The sequence below is a fragment of the Chionomys nivalis genome, chromosome X, assembly GCF_950005125.1.
Source record: "Chionomys nivalis chromosome X, mChiNiv1.1, whole genome shotgun sequence".
NCBI classification, from domain to species: Eukaryota; Metazoa; Chordata; class Mammalia; order Rodentia; family Cricetidae; genus Chionomys; species Chionomys nivalis.
Window position 1 is genome coordinate 13,148,657 of NC_080112.1, and position 15,880 is coordinate 13,164,536.

The 15,880-nt window shown below is 37.7% G+C and overlaps 1 pseudogene; it reads right to left on the reverse strand.

Annotated features, from left to right (window-relative positions):
• Positions 1–4,224: 4,224 nt before the first annotated feature.
• LOC130868240 (CDGSH iron-sulfur domain-containing protein 2-like) lies at positions 4,225–4,631 on the reverse strand (annotated as a pseudogene).
• Positions 4,632–15,880: the final 11,249 nt, after the last annotated feature.

The window sequence follows — 15,880 nt, forward strand, 5'->3', positions numbered from 1 at the left end:
AGTACTTCACCCAAGAAAAAGTAGAAAGCAGTTTGGAGAAACCTATGCTCAAATTTCCTAAATGGTTGTTTATAAATTTTTATTTTCATTTTTAAAAGTTGTTTATAAATGTTTAATGGTCACAGTGAATCTCTAAAAACTAATGGGGATATGATATAGAAATGAATGTTTTACATTGGTATTTTCATTTATTGTTACAAATTTAAGGTCAATTGCATTATATGTATATTTCGACTCTTGTTTAAGGTATTAATATTTAGTAGCTCATTGAAAAATATAATGTACAATTTAAAATTGCAGATTAATAGGTAGTTATTTATAACAGTCAAACTTGTAGTCATGTTAGTTAGGTTTTCTAGATATATAGAAATATATTTCAATTATATGAATAATCTTCAATACTTTAAAGACCTACAGAATATGGTGTTTAAAATATTTTAAGAACTTAGACTTTCTTAAACAATGAGATGTCTGCTTCTGGCAGCAACAATTACCTCAGAGAGGTTGATGGGCATTGAAGAAAGTTGTCATGAAATTTGCCTTCAGTGTGACTAGGCTAGTCATTTGGGCAAGAAAATGTTCTTGTCTGGACTGCTTGATGGTATGCTATATGAAATGGACATGCAGGACCCACAGAAAAGTGACTGCTGAACATTCCAAAAGACAGGATGGCCCTTCAGCATTCCTGCTTCACAGAAGAAATTGCCAGACATTCTGCAGGATACAGAAAAAAAGTTAGGGACAAACTGCCAAGATAGGTGAAACAGTCTCTCAAATTTCGTGCTTCATGGAAAAATCTGCTGGATACTATGGGCCTGTAGGCTGAAGATGGATGCCCCAATGGTACAGAAGAACTGGGTGACTGTCCAGGCAGCAAGACGTCTCTGTCAATTCTAGAGTTTTGGAAGTTGTTTACAACGCAGTTCTTGCTTACTTAGGTAATATTTTATCCTTCTGGAGTCTTTGATAGAGTTGAAGACAGATAATTATAGTTTTCCTTAGTTTTGATAAAGCTAAATTAGATATGAAACTTTCCAGATACAAATGAACTAAATATTGTAAGTATAATTCTTGCTTAGGAACGTTTTATATGTAATTTTACTATGTTAAAGCTAAAACTTAGACAGAAATGGGGAGATGATGAGGGATGTCCTTCTGTATATGTGTTGCTGTTATTGGTTGATTAATAAAGCTGTTTTGGCCAATCCCTTAGCAGCGTAAAGCCAGGTAGGAAATAAAGAACAGAGATATATAGAGAGAGTAGGTAGAGTCAAAGAGATACCATGTAGCTGCTGAAGGAGAAGGACCTGAAACCTTTATGGTGAGCCAAAGTTTTATGGCAATGCACAGATTAATAGAAATGGGTTAATTCAAGATGTAAAAGCTAGCTAGAAATATTCCTGAGTCATTGGTCAAACAGTGCTGTAATTAACATAGTTTCTGTGTGATTATTGGGCTATGAGAGGCTGAGAAAATAAGAGCAGTCTCTGCTTACACCTAGAAACAACCTAGATGTCCCTCATCCAAAGAGTGGATGAAGAAAATGTGGTACAATTACATGATGGAGTACTACACAGTGGTAAAAAATAATGATACCTTGAAATTTGCATACAAATGCATAGATCTAGGAAAAAGCATATTGAATGACATAACCCAGACCGAAAAGGAAAAATATAATATGTACTTACTCAAAAGTGGCTTCTAGACCTAAAACAAAGAAAAAGACCAACCTACAGTCCACAAACCCAGACAATCTAGACAACAAAAAGGACCCTAAGAGAGACATACATGGATCTACATTGGAAGGAAAAAAAGGCAAGTTCTCCTGAGTAAATTGGGTATGTGGGAGTCACGTGAGAGAGTAGAAGGGGAGAAAAAGAGGTAGGAGTGGACAAAAATGTATAGCTCAGTAAAAATAATAATAGTTAAATAAATAAAAATTATGCAAAAACCCCATAGCCTCTTCTTTGTTAAAGCCAACAACTGTTCTCTTTTCAAATTTTCCCCATAGTAATTCTGGTTATATTGAGTGTTATTACATCAGCTATTGTCACTATAGGAAAAGTTATTTGTTTTTACCAAAAGTGTACTCTTTTTTTCTATAAAAAAAAGGAGTTTTATTGCCCCAAAGAAATTCTTGATGGCAATATTTTCCGTACTTCATCTAAAAACAGCAGAGTTCCACAAAGACCAAAGGATGACAAACTACTTCAAATGAGCAAAACAAAATAGTACAAAAATACATTTAACAGAACAGGGGAAAATTTTTTAAAAATATATATGCATTCTGTTGAAATACTGATATGCAAAGAAATAACTTTTGGCCCTTGTCCAAACTTTAAATTCCCAATTAATTATAATCTGAAGTACTGAATTTATTAACTATTGATTTCAGGACTAATTATATAAAATATCAAATATAAGCAGCAGTGTAGAAAGAGAATAATTGGCAGAAAGAATTATTCAACCAGTAACAGTTAAACCCTCCAAAGACTTTCTATACACAACAAACGAGGAAAGAGTACAAGAATTTCAACCTGCAATCTTGTCTACTTCCCCTATCCAGGCGGATGACTATACGTTTTTCTTTGGGTTCACTTTCTTATTTAGCTTCTCTAGGATCACAAATTATATGCTCAGTGTCCTTTATTTATGGCTAGAAACCAATTATGAGTGAATACATCCCATGTTCCTCTTTTGGGGTCTGGGATACCTCACTCAGGATAGTGTTTTCTATTTCCATCCATTTGCATGTAAAATTCGAGAAGTCATTGTTTTTTTACCGCTGAGTAGTACTCTAATATGTATATATTCCACACTTTCTTCATCCATTCTTCCATTGAAGGGCATCTAGGTTGTTTCCAGGTTCTGGCTATTACAAACAATGCTGCTATGAACATAGTTGAACAGATACTTTTGTCATATGATAGGGCATCTCTTGGGTATATTCCCAAGAGTGGTATACTGGATCTTGGGGTAGGTTGATCCCGAATTTCCTGAGAAACCACCACACTGATTTCCAAAGTGGTTGCACAAGTTTTCATTCCCACCAGCAATGAATGAGTGTGCCTCTTTCTCCACAACCTCTCCAGCAAAGGCTATCATTGGTGTTTTTGATTTTAGCCATTCTGACAGGTGTAAGATGGTATCTCAAAGTTGTCTTGATTTGTATTTCCCTGATCGCTAAGGAGGATGAGCTGGACCTTAAGTGTCTTTTGGCCATTTGAATTTCTTTTGTTGAGAATTCTCTGTTCAGTTCAGTGCCCCATTTTTTAATTGGGTTAATTAGCATTTTAAAGTCTAGTTTCTTGACAAGATTGCCGGGCAAAAACTGGGAACTTGCAGGTGAGATGGCATGGGGCTAAAAGGAAATGGGGTGAGAAACGTGAGAAGGGGAGGATGCAAGGAGCTTGGGGGAATGGGATGGTTCGGATATAGGAAGGGTGGATACGGGAGCAGCGAAATATATATCCCAACTAAGGGAGCCATCTTAGGGTTGGCAAGAGACTCAACTCTAGAGGGGCTCGCAGGTGTCCAGGGAGATGTCCCCAGCTGGTACCTTGGGCAACTGAGGAGAGGGAACCTGAAATGTCCCTATCCTATACTGATGAGTATCTTGCATATCACCTTAGAACCTTCATCTGGCGATGGATCGAGATAGAGACAGAGACACAATTTGGAGCAATGGACTGAGCTCTTAAGGTCCAAATGAGGAGCAGAAGGAGGGAGAACATGAGCAAGGAAGTCAGGACCACGAGGGGTGCACCCACCCACTGTGACAGTGGAACTGATTTATTGGGAGCCCACCAAGGCCAGCTGGTCTGGGACTGAATAAGCATGGGTTGAAACTGGACTCTCTGAACATGGTGGACAATGAAGGCTGATGAGAAGCCAAGGACAATGGCACTAGGTTTCGATCCTAATACATGAACTGGCTTTGTGGGAGCTTAGCCTGTTTGGATGCTCACCTTCCTGGACCTAGATAGAAGTGGGAGGACCTTGGTCTTCCCGCAGGGCAGGGAATTTGGACTGCTCTTCAGTATCGAGAGGGAGGGGGAATGGAGTGGGGGGAGGAGAAGAGGAATGGGCATAGGGGAGGGGAGTGGAGGGAGGGGGCTATATGTGGGAGGAGGGGGAGGGAAATGGGAAACGGGGAGGAGGCGGAAATTTTAATTAAAAAAGAATAAAATAAAAAAAAAGAATTTCAATCCTAAATGGCTACTGTTATACTTCTTTCTTCTTCAGTATGAGCGGACCCACGTTATCGCCTGTAAATTCATTATGCTTATTATGGGACCCATCACAGGCAGGAAACATCTTGGAACGCCAACGCCTACAGTACTCTGCTTTAGTAAGACTCAGATCTTCAATGTTTATTTCATTCACTACTTTAGAATTTTCTTTTTGTATTTTAAGATTAATCAAACTATCCTTCTGTTGTTTCTTCTTCGGGAAGAATGGACGCACGGCAAGGTAGCCAAAAAGTGGAAGTCCACCAAGGAAGGGCAGCAGGCGGAGCCATTCTGAAACTGTGAGGCCGGGAAGCCGGTAATGCTGTCGGGGACAGGCAGCTGCTTGAGGTAGGCGGGCCGCTGCACCTTCAGGATGCGGGCCACGCTGTCCAGGACCATCCTGCCACCGGTGTCCGCTGCCCGGCTGCTGCCCCAGAAGTGTACTCTTTACATTGATTTTAATGTAGTTGAGAAGAAGCAACAGTGAAGAGCTTAATACGCCAAATGATCTTGTGTGAATCGTCACTGTTGGGCAAGAATTTAGTAATAGATGTCTTTTCTTCATAGGGAAATGGCCATATTATGGGCAATGTGAAAGTGAGAAGAGTCCATTCTTTGTTTAGATGAACAGTCTGAGGCAAGATATATGAGGACCAGAAGGTTTAAAGGGTCATACTTTATATGACAGGAAGAACTCTATTTTCTGTTTAATATTAGCAAAGCATCTATTGAAGTTTCTAAATTGTTTCCTTGTATCCATCTCTTTGGTACTTGAAGCTGAGGAGAAAGTGCTGTGTTAGAGGCCCTACCATCTTCTTTACCAAACAATATATTTTTTATCATCTTTTCCCCTGCCTCAACTCATGCCACCCCCATTCACCCAACTTTGTGTTCTTTCACTCATTCAAAACAAAAATCCCACAAAAACCAAATAAGCAGAATACCAATATGACAAAAAAATGACAAAAGAAAAGGCACACACATAAACACAAACACAGCAAACAAATTATAGATAGGTAGATGATAGACAGACAGACAGACAGATAGATAGATATAGACAGACAGATAGTACTGAATTTGTTTTGTGTTGGTCAACTATTCCTATGCATCGGGCCTGCCCTGTATTCTGGTTGATAAACTCAGTAACACTCCCTTGGAGAAAGCTAATTTACCCTTTGCCAGTAAGCATAAATTGCAAGTATCTTATTGGATAGTGGTGGGCCCCTTTTGCACTTACCTCTCTCAGTGCTGGGACCCCATCTGGCTTGAATCTCAGCAGGTCTTGTACATATTGACAGTCTGTTAGTTCATACATAAATCGGTCCTTTTGTATTTGGAAGACAGTGTCCTTGGGGTCATCAATCACTTTGGCTCCTACTAACTTGCAGTCTCCTTTCCACATAGATCCCTAATCCCTGAGGGGAAGAGTTTGATGAAGACATACCATTTATGACTTAGTGTTCCAAAGTCTCTCACTCTCTTTACATTGTCCCATGGTGATATTTTGTTTGTCATCCAACAAATAAAGTTTGCCTGAAGATCAGAATACAAAACTAAACCACTAGCTAGCTATAGAGGCCAAGCAGTTGTTGCACACACCTTTAATCCCAGTGCTCAGGAGGCAGAGGCAGACACATCTCTGTGAGTTCAAGGCCACTCTGGGCTACACAAGATTGATCCAGTCTAAAAGAGAAACAGAGCCAAGCAATGATGACTCACACCTTTAATCCCAGTACTTGGGAGTCACATGCCTTTAATCCCAGCACTAGGAAGTTGGAGAAAGGAAGGGATATGACTGGCTGGAGAGAGGAATATAAGGGGGGAGGAGACAGGAGTTCAAGGCGTTCAGTCTGAAGATTTATAGAGACAAAATCTTGCCTCATTGATTCTGATGATGATGTGGGACTCCCTTCTGTATGCTATGACTATGTTTTATTTATCATTGAATCCCACATCATGAGGATGTTGTAGAGGTAAGAACTTGTGGCTGGCTGTTCTACTTCTCTAATCTTTCAGCTTTCATCTCCTAATAGCTGACTCTGGGTTTTTATTATTAAGGCCAATTAGAATTCACACCACAGTGCCCAGTTGTGGGTTTCTGTGTTAACTGCTGTCTACTGCAAAAAGAAGTTTCTCTGATGTGGACTGAGTGAAATACTTATCTATGAGTATAACAATGTGTCTTTAGGAGTCAATTATTGCTATGCTCCTTTGGCAGAATAATAGTAGTAGGTTTTCCCCCTAAGCCCATGACTGTTTATTTAATCTCAGGTTCTTGAACACTTTGGCACTGTCTGGTATAGGTTCTACATCATGGAGTAACTTTTAAATTCACCTAAAAAGTGACTGGTTATTTCCTTAACATCCGTGCCATTATTTCACCAGTATATCTGGCAGGCAGAGCACTGTTGTAGGTCTCAGAGTTCCTAGCTTGATGATATTGATGATTACTTTTCTCTTCCAGTAGCATGCAGAGAGGCCCCCATCTTCTGACCTCTCACTGAATAGTGTTCTACTGTTAGAGCAAGGGAGTTTCTTAGTTTTCTTCATTGATGGGGAATAGTTTCCAACTCTTTTCTCTTTAAAACTTTAGGTAAGACTACGATGCAAAATTCTTAGCACTTTATACATATTAGCTGCTTTCATTATTATGACTATTATCATCAGTGGCATTATTGTCATTATTGAAGGAGAGAGTAAAGGTCACAGTACAGTCAGCAACAGTGCTTGTCTCACAGACACTTCCATAAGAGCAAAAGAGAAAGCATATAAAGTCAGAACTACAAAGAAGACAGGAGATTAAAGACCAGTTCTCAGCATACTGATTGAGCAGCTGTGGGACTCTGACCTTCTGAAAGCAGTACCCTCTGGCATTATTCCCCTGTGACAGTACAGGCTCAGAAATGTTCCTCCATCACTTGAAAATCACCACATTAGAAGTGTAAGTTGATAGACATGTTCATATCAGTTTCTCTTTTATTTTTTACAGTATACATTAGCAGGTCTCTACCCAATTTCTCTTTCTTTAATGGGGGATTTCACCTTCTTTCATGACATTGTTGTTTTGCTACTTGACACGTAAAGGCTTTTACTGAAAGCAAAGTACAATTTACAACATAGAACATTTCTAAATTACAGGTTGTGTGAAACTCCGGTCGCCGCTTTGGAAAGACAAATTTCCGAACCAAAGAGGGATAGCAGCAAATAATAGTAGTTGGTGACACACATGCCAAACAAACTGGAGGTAGCATCAAGATCTTCATTTTCATTTCCTTTTCCTGAATAAATGATCACTTCCAAGTCTCTGAAACTTGGTCGGTAGCCTTCATGCTGTGTATCTGTCTAGCATTCTTCAGCGTACACCGCTATATATTAGAGCGAAGACTGATCTGCCTCCCTGTAGAAAAGTATGCCATTATCCTGGAGGCATGTATCAAAGATGAAGGGCAGAATATTTTAACAAACACCTTTCCCAGTATTCTCCTCTGTTTATCCACATGGTGTTTCATGATTTTCAGCAGGGGCTAAAGAAGCATTGCACTTCGAAAAGAAACAAAAGGACTTGGTCACACAAAGAGCATTTTTTTCCCTCCTTTCCTCAGCATGCTGGATCCTGAAGAGAGAGACTGCCCTTACTGGGAAAGGGCTCCCAGGGGAGAAAAGCTTTGTAAATGCTTAATTGAAGATTTTTCCATAGCTTAGACTTGTCCAGATGATTCTTATGAATCTGGGCTAACTCCACACTCTTGCTGAGGACGGCTGCTGCCACATTATGACCTAGGTTGCTGCTGCCTTTTGGAAATTTATCTTCTTACAACCTCCTCCTGAATTTTTCTTTGGTTGTTGTTGTTTCTCAAACTCATGTGCGTTATTCCAATCAGGGCATTTTAACCACCTGGGCGCTCTCTCACATGACTGCTCTCTTATCATTCAAGCCAGCTCTAGTGCACCACCTGAACAATGCCTTTCCTTACAAGAAATGAGTTACCCTAACAGACTACGCTATCATGCCCATGTTTTTTACTTACTCATAAGTCACTACTTTATGATTTTTACTTGTTTTCATGTTAGCTCCTGCCTTTAGAGGAGTGGTTCTCAACCTGTGGGTCACGAACTCTTTGAGGGTCTCATATCAGAGATCCTCCATATCAGATATTTACATTATGAGTAGCAATGAAATAATTTTATGATTGGGGGTTACCACAACATGAGGAACCTTATTAAAGGGCTGCAGCATAGGAAGGTTAAGAACGACTGCTTTAAAACATAAACTTTCTTTTGTCTTTTGTCCCACTATAACTTCAATATCTAGAAGTATTTAGCAGTCCTAATGGTTACAGGAATTACATAGCTTTACATATCATATACTTGGAATACTTCTTACAAGTAGAATGCATTTGAGATACATAAGGATAAATTTGGATGTATAAATTGAATAGCAGGCAAAGTTGAAAAATCTTATGTTGAAAAAAACTCAAAATAAAAAGGAAAGAAAAATAATTACTCCTTGTCATGGGACTTACTCGGGTCTTCTTGGATTGTTGTTTGTTTTGAAAGTTGTTCTGGGAAACAATTATGACCACCTCTGTACATATGTTAAATACATTTCCTTTAAAAATAAATTTTAAAGAGGAGGGAATAAAGAAAATTGCTACAAAATGCAATATGTATAGACAATAGATAATGGAAAGATAATAAGTATGATTGAGACAATATTTTTAAAAACCTGCTCTTTTCCCTCCTCACTAAAGTATATTTTTTTTCCTTAAGTGGTCTGCTACTTGCCTGAAAAGAAATGAAGATTTGTGATACAGGGAGTGAACTAAGAGTGTGTCATATAGCCTCCCACACAGTGAGTCAGTATCTTTATGAGCCAAACTGTTATTTTAAATCACTATTTCTACATTGCTTACTCTGCTCTATTAACCTTCAGCACTTGGCTTATAAGAAATTTTTGTAGTGTATTACATTTCACGGATCAGCTGGTGTCAAAGAGGCAGGCATGTTATGAAAAAAATAATAGATAAGACAGAAAGAGGAAGGAACAGGGTAGAGCAATGTGTCCTGATTATCGACAGTATCACTGAGCTTTCAGATGTTTTCATATCCTCGCTTCCTATGTGACAAGCTACAGTTAGCCACCCTCAGATCAATGTACATCAAAATATACTGGGTCACTCAAAGTACTGGTCTGAAAAGAGAGTTCTCATTTATGAGTCTCCCAAAATTTCCTTGATTCATACATAACATGAGCCCCAGGGTTGAAGCAAAGAAGGCAGCGAGTGATATACAGAGGAAATAGCAGTTCTCTCAGGTTTCTGTACCTAAGGGGAGCTTAACAATATCTAGTCAACTGAATAAGCCAAAGAGAATTCTCAGCCCTTCCACAAGCCAAGAAAGAACAGAATGAAGGCTGCAGACTTTGGCAAAGATGCCAGCTGAGCAAGCAGCTACAAGAGATATCACCAAGTGACAAGAACACCAAGGGATTGTAATGTTCTCTCTCCCACGTAAGTCACATGAAATCATAGCATACTCACACATCATAGTCATCATTATAATTATAATCCCTGGAGAGAAAATGAAGGTTGCACATTTTCTCTGCATGTGACATTTGTCACAAAAGATTCTTGAGATTCTTCTGTACAAATTGTTAACTGGAATTTAGGGAAAATGCTGGGATAGGGTTAGGTAAAAATCCAGCTGGCAGGCGAACATTATGGCTTCCTGATACAGATCCTCAAACTCACCCAAAGATTATCTATAGTTCAGATAGAAGCTTTCTTTTACTGGAAGTACAATTCAGCAAAAGTCAGACTATCTGACAAAATTTGAACTTGTTATGCTGAGATTTGTTCACCTTTAAGACATACCTAGTTGCAGTTAAAAGATTTTCTACTATTCTGTGTCTACTGTGAAATAAAATTCAGGACATAGTGAAGTTCATAAACTATAAGAGAAACCTCCAGCTGCTCCCAAAGTTCATTACAGGCAAGACAAAAACATCAATACTAAAATTTCATATACCCATCCAGCATTTTTCCAAAGAAGGGCCTGTGAAATATAAGTCCTATGAGATTTTCTTTGGTAAAAAACCACAGGGGCTATGAGCAAATGTTAAAGCAAAAGTATTTTATTGGTTTCTCCTGTTGAAGAGTTAAATGCATAGCAGAGGCTCTAAGAATATTAATTTTATTTTGCATGACTTTCCTGACTTATTTGTCTCCAGAACATTCTTTAATGTACAACTAGTCATCAGCATGTAATATAATTAACATTTCACAAAATACTCTTTGAAGATCTAGGCAAATTGCAGCATACCTCAAGTCCAAACACCCAAGAGATAGAGGCAAGAAAGGGAGAGAGAAGGGATAAGGAACACTGATGATGCTTCAGAAAGCCATAGAAAACATTATTTTGTAAGCTTGCTCTCTCTCTCTCTCTCTCTCTCTCTCTCTCTCTCTCTCTCTCTCTCACACACACACACACACACACACACACACACAATGTGAAATAATGTGTGTAGTGGAGTTAACCCTATGTATGATAACTCACCTCTATATCCATAAACTTTCTAACAAACACCTCTGTTAGGGCTATAGAAATGGTTTAGTAGTAAAGAGCAGTTATTACTGTTGAAAAGGGCCCTATTTGATTCCCAGAACCTGCATGGTAGCTCACAAGTGCCTGTAACTCCATTAATGGGGATCTGATGACATTTTCTGACCTCCTCAGCCACTTGTGTGCATTGGTGCACATAAACTCACACATGCTCATGTGCAAACAAATAAATTAAAGTAAATAAAGAAAACAAATCTTTAAAAAGAATAAATAAAAATCAAAATCCAATCCCTAGGCAAAGGAAATTTCCTTTTGAGCTCTTGATCAGAGCAGGGGTGGGTACGATATCCAAGAGCTTTCCTAAACAATGCAAACTAATACCATTGCCCTTGATTTCCTCCCACAACCTGAAGAGAAGACACTATTGCCAAAAACACTTGTGGTGGTTTGAATGTGAATGACTTCTTCATAGACCTATGCGTAAATACTTGGTCTCCAGTTGAATGATTAAGAGGTATAGCCAGGTTAGATGAGGTGTGTCAATGGGGTGGGCTTTGAGGGTTTTTTGTTTTGTTTTGGTTGACCATTTGTACTACTATTTTTTCTTTTTTTTTTTAGAGAATTTTTTAATACAATCTTTTCTCATTTTACATAGCTATCCCCATTCCCACTCCCCTTCTCGCACTTCCTCCACCTTCTCCCCACCCGACCTCCCCATCCACTCCTCAGAGAGGGTAAGGCTTCCCATGGAGAGTCAACAAAGTCTGGCACTTCACTTTGAGGCAAGACCAAGGCTTTCCCCCTATATCTAGGCTGAACAAGGTATCCCTCCAAAAAGAATGTGCTCCTATATGCCAGTTCAAGCACTAGGGATAAATCCTGGTCCCACCGCCGGTGTCCCTCCATATCTACATGAGCAACATCAAGTAGAAGAAGATATCATAAATAAAGATGGAGTGGGTAGATACATGGGAGAAATTGGAACATAAAGAGGGAGGAGTAGAAAAGATCTAAATATAGTACTCATGTAAATTTCAAAAAATAAAAAAATAAAAAGCAAATAAATAAAACCATGAAATAACTTGAATTCTAGATGTTTACAAGTTTGTTTGCTCTAAGAATGTAATGTAGTCATGTACCTATAAACAGACAGGGGACACCTTCATGGATGTACTTAGCCTTACACAAAACAAAGTTTTATATCTAATTTTATAAATTTTCTTTTAAATGTGTGAAACTTGCCAATAAGGAAATTATTCATGAGAAATTATTTCTGAAAGAAATTACCTAACTGTACATATGGACACAATATACTCTCAATTATATTACTATATTGAATAATAATGTCTCTTTATTAAAAAGAGTATAACAATAAAAAATATGGAAGTGATCATAACCTTGCAAGGGGAAGATGTGAGAGGTGCTGGAAAAATACAATGCAAATACAATGTGCACATGTATGAAAATTTCAAATAAAATTTTAACTAGATGTTCAAGTCCAATCTTGGTTACATTGTACATATGAGACCAGGCTGGTTTGCAGCGACCCCACTACACTAAAATAAGATTTAAAATATAGAACCTGGAAAATGTCACATTGTTTCACATTCTATTTAACAAAGAAAACATGAGCATAATTTCATGATTTTAGAATCAAAGTGACTCAAGAGCTCGAGAAATAATGGGAACAATAAGAGCTAGCTGACAGATGAACTTTACCTTTCTGCCTTCCTCCGTCAGCTACATCCCAAACCACCCTAAACAAATCTACAATGCAAACAAAATCACTGATCTTGCTATACGCCCATGTAGTTGGAGACAAACACACCCAGACAAGTTTCCTCAGCCTAACACCCTGTGATAGAAATTCCACAGCTTCTGCTGAATATATAAATAGTGAAATCATAAGTAAACACGTGAAGGAGAAAGCAGAGATATTGAAGGAGCCTGTGTAATTACCAAAGGATTTCTGAGATCATCCAAAGCCAGCCAAGAGTCTGCTTAGCAAACATGAGGACAAGTATCTCCTAACACAATATATATATAGTAAACATTCTAGAAATATGGAGCAAATGGACTGGAGTGTAAGAACAAATGCATTTGTTATAATAATGACACTTGTTCTTCAAAGATCTAGGGCCCATTTAGTGCTATTAATAATCCCATGTGATATCATTTTCTACTCCCTCTCCCCCTTTCTTCACCAAGTGATAGCAGACAGATATAACTTACTAAATGACTAGGAAGATAGCATGGATGTCTCAGGCTTGAAGAAGAGAAAGATGAGCTGAAAAGGTATAGAGACTAGTTCCCAAGTCCCATGAAGCATCCTAATGATGGAAGTATCTTAAAATTAGAACAACTGAATTGATGCCCCAAGATATCAGATAACAAGTATCTTATCTTATTCTTACTAGAGGAAGTGAGGCACTGCTTATCTTCAAGAGCAAAGAACTTATAATTAGATAACAAACTTAGTCCCCACCAATTATAATGGAGTGTTGCGTGGAGGTATTCAATCTGTTACCCTGTTATTCAATACTGGTACAACCAATGGGGCAAAGATCATCAGAATTTAATTGGACTGGTGTGTGTGTGTGTGTGTGTGTGTGTGTGTGTGTGTTATAGAGAGAGACTAAGCAACAAACTTGGGTCTTCACCATTTTAGGCAAGTTCTGTATCACTAAGCCACATTCCCAGCTCTGATTTTACTCTAAGAAATAAAAAAAAGGTTACTTTACCTCAACTATTATGAGAAAATCAATCTTTTTCTTCAATATCTCTTCATAATGAATTCCAGAAATGCTACTTAGGTGTCATATGTATGTATGTATGTATGTATGTATGTATGTATACATATACCTATGTATAGATATATACATATATGTACAAGCATATACATACCTTTATATGCATACCTTCAGTTATCACATTCTTCACTGGTAAATTTACAAACTTCTTCCAAGGCCTTCTGAGGTATAGGTTCAGTTTATGTCATTTCCCCTGTTTAAAGAATAAATACTATCACCACCATCATTCAGTTTCTTATCTCTCATTGGAAAAATTATGTTAAATATGCTCTTGATCTCTAATTCTTACAATTAAATTCAACTGAGTATAATCTGAATTGGAAAATGTACATAAGGGGGGAAGTTAATTTCTGATTTGGCATCACGCAGCCAGGAGGGGGATGGGAAGCAGAATCAGTCTCCTTAGAGTCACCCTCACAGACATTTAGGGACAAAGAACTCACATAAATTATCTAGAAAGACTTGACAGTTTTTCTCTTTCAAGAGGACTAAGACATTGGCTCTGTGTGTGTGTGTGTGTTTGTGTGTGTCTATACATGTGTATCTAAATACAAGGAATAGACAAGCATTTAAAAGACACTGAAAGAGTAAGACAGGTTGCCTATGACAACAGTGACCTATGACAATCTGTCTCTCATATCTTATCCTTAAAATGTCCACAGACAGGCACTTGCTTTAGAAAGCTTTCTTCATTTTTATATAAAGTGTTTATCGCAGGTAGACAGCTGGGTAGCTGATTGTGACTATCAGTAACACTAAATATCAGTGCTCTGATAGAGATATGAATTAAACAAGGATTAAATTATACTATAATTATAGCTGAGTGATGAGACTAAAGGCAATTTTAATTTCTTCTGTCACCGTACCTGTACTTTTCTTTTATAAAAATATTTATTTGCTAAATCAGAAAAAAGAATACAGGAAATTAGAAAATTGCTCATACACTTAGCATTGGAGTACAGTTTTCAGCATGGCGAAGCAGCAGAAAACAAGCCTTGTCACTCTGCCATAAACAACTAAAAAATTGAAAAATATACATAAATGAACTATCAAAAAGCTGTTTTAGGTATATGACATTACAGAAGGAACTGTACATAGAACCACTTTTTCAGGTGGCTACACAGCATGGAAGACAACAATCCCAGCACAACATTTCAATGTTGAAAATAAACTTATACAATTCTGGAGAAAGTGAGGCATGTGGAGTTTGCAGGTCATGAAGAAAACGAGCTTTAGATGCTTTCACAGTCTTTCTTAAAAATGCATTAGAAAGAAAAATGTTTATGTGTAAGCTAAACCTCGATGGTGGATGCTGTAAACAAAAGTACAACAGGGCTGGAAGCACATCAGAGTTTGATCATAGCAAGTATGGATATCGTATTGAAATATGAAGCACACAGTAGTAACTTTTGCAAAATCTCATCATAATATAGGTGAAACTAATTTCGGGGTAAAGATTACTTTAGATTGCCCTTGACCAAATTATCCTACAAGTTAACTGTCTCACACAATTAGGCTGATTTTCTAAAAGCTACCGGTGAGAGTTAGATAGTTTATACTCCCCAGTCAAGCCTTACTTGACATAAAAAGCACTTGGAGAATATGAAACATAATCAGGAAAAAAATCATCCAATTGAAATAACAAAGAAAGGACAAAATTGTAGGTGGTAGAAATAAAGACTTTGTAACAGTTGTGTGTAACATGAAGAGACAAATGAATGGCTTAAATTGGAAGCAACAATGTAAAATTCAAAATAAAGTATTTACAAGATGAATTTAAAAGTGGTGAAATCACTGAAGAATGAAGATGAAATAATAATTGACAAGTCTAAACAGTATTTGGGAAAGAAAAGAGACGTATGCAGAACTACAACAATCTGTTGAATAGTGTAATGTACCCTTACTATGCATATGGTGAACAGAACTGAAAAGAATAATATTTAAAGAAATAAAGTGTAGGGGCTGGAGAGATGGCTCAGAGGTTAAGAACATTGCCTGCTCTTCCAAAGGTACTAAGTTCAATTCCCAGCAACCACATGGTGGCTCACAACCATCTGTAATGGGGTCTGGTGCCCTCTTCTGGTCTACAGGCATACACACAAACAGAATATTGTATACATAATAAATAGATATTTTTTAAAAAATAAAAAAGAAATAAAGTGTGATTTATTTCTAAAGTATTTTTCTAAATTATAAACACAGAATAATGAAATTTAATAAACCTGAAAGAATATAAAGAACAACAACAAATTACATCAAGACTCCTAGGAGTAAGGT